Genomic DNA, 2210 nt, shown 5'->3' with positions numbered 1-2210 from the left:
TCAATGGTACTATGGGTGGATCTCAATGGTACTATGGGTGGATCTCATGGCATTAAAAAAACATCCGTCAGCCGATCATCTGTGAAATGTGTCTCTTGATTGACAGGCAGGGCAGCCAATCTGAGGCCTCGTTTACACGACGTGAAACGTTCGTTTACAGACACAACCTCGTTCTCTTGAAGGTTTCTGAGTCCAGGTCTCAGAGTGGAGACTTTCAGGGGGAACCCCCCACGGAGGAGTGACATGCTCCAAGTGTGAAGTGGCACATGCGCACTCCAGGCGGCTGCAGTCCAAAGTGCTTCTGTTCTAACAACAGTTATAATAAATAACAACAGTTATAATAAATAACAACAGTTATAATAAATAACAACAGTTATAATAAATAACAGTTATAATAAATAACAACAGTTATAATAAATATAACAGTTATAATAACAGTTATAATAAATAACAACAGTTATAATAAATATAACAGTTATAATAACAGTTATAATAAATAACAGTTATAATAAATAACAACAGTTATAATAAATATAACAGTTATAATAACAGTTACAATAAATAACAGCAGTTATAATAAATATAACAGTTATAATAAATATAACAGTTATAATAAATATAACAGTTATAATAAATATAACAACAGTTATAATAAATAACAACAGTTATAATAAATAACAAGTTATAATAAATAACAAGTTATAATAAATAACAACAGTTATAATAACAGTTATAATAAATAACAGTTATAATAAATATAACAGTTATAATAAATATAACAACAGTTATAATAACAGTTATAATAAATAACAAGTTATAATAAATATAACAGTTATATTTATTATAACTGTTGTTATATTTATTATAACTGTTATATTTATTATAACTAACAGTTATAATAAATAACAGTTATAATAAATAACAAGTTATAATAAATAACAAGTTATAATAAATAACAACAGTTATAATAACAGTTATAATAAATAACAACAGTTATAATAACAGTTATAATAAATAACAGATATAATAAATAACATATATATTTATTATAACTGTTGTTATATTTATTATAACTGTTATATTTATTATAACTGTTATATTTATTATAACAGTTATAATAAACATAACAGTTATAATAAATAACAACAGTTATAATAAATAACAACAATTATAATAAATATTTTTTTTTAAAACTTCTAAGAAAAGGCGCTTTGATAGTATTTTTATTACCCAGATCACTAGATGGCGTCTTTATGGACTCTCTTCTTTACACAACTCTTAACTGCAGCAAAATCAGCATTTTAACATTTTCAGAAATGTAAACAAGTTCACCGCAGCCAGTGCTCATTCTGACTCCTTATCAGAGTCATACTTTAATATATATTTACATATTTCTTGAAATACTGGTCTAAAACATGGGGCTTGTCCCGGACCAGACTGCTACAGTGACTAAACCAGATACTGCGGGTCAGCAAACCGGAAACATATTTTATACTAAAACAAGGTTTTAAGTAGCCGGACAATTAGTTTTACCTGTGTGTATAAAAGATGGGCTAAGTAATAGTAAGTAATAATGCTGTGACGTAACGATTTGCCTGGAAGGATCAATAAAGGATCCGTCCGTCCAGACTGTGAAGTTTCACCACAAATGATCGTTGTGACAAAAGTTCAAACACTTTCTCAGCCACAGCAAGAGCCGATGCATCGTAACCCTCCTGCTGCCCTTAGGTCAAAATCCATTTTAAAACAAAGGCCTCTCGTGTCACTTTGACCCCAGGGCAGCGGTGGGGGGGGGGGGGGGGGGTGTGTGTAAAACACACAAAAAGTTGATAAAGTTGAACTTTTTTTGCGTAGCTTTGGAAACATTTTTTGGGGTAAAAGTCCAAAATACAGAACCGACCGAAACAGAACCAGTTTGCAGAAGAACTTGGGTATTACCAGAACATGCCTGAAGCGGCACTTTAGGACCAGCAGAACCAGAATCTGTCAGCCTACTGGTTTCTGTGGCGCTCAGAACCCGTTGAGTCGTGTTAGCGTGTTACACGCAGCAGCAGGCGCCACATGTTGACCGTAACACGACTCCGACCTCTCTGTTGTCGTTACCACGGCGACCCGTGATGAACTCCACACCAGGCGTGTGTTGGTGTGTAATAAATCTCAGACTGTGTGTGTGTGTGTGTGTGTGTGTGTGTGTGTGTGTGTGTGTGTGT

At 32.9% G+C, this 2210-nt stretch overlaps 1 protein-coding gene across 1 annotated transcript in view; it reads right to left on the bottom strand.

Moving 5' to 3' along the window:
- The window catches only part of LOC119430396 (ephrin-A2-like), a 29214-nt gene that overhangs the window by 25857 nt on the left and 1147 nt on the right, over positions 1–2210 (bottom strand). The gene's annotated exons all lie outside the window — the stretch shown is intronic.

Source organism: Nematolebias whitei, chromosome 3 (assembly GCF_014905685.2).
Source record: "Nematolebias whitei isolate Nwh7 chromosome 3, NemWhi1, whole genome shotgun sequence".
NCBI lineage: Eukaryota > Metazoa > Chordata > Actinopteri > Cyprinodontiformes > Rivulidae > Nematolebias > Nematolebias whitei.
This window is presented reverse-complemented; position numbering and strand designations above follow the sequence as displayed.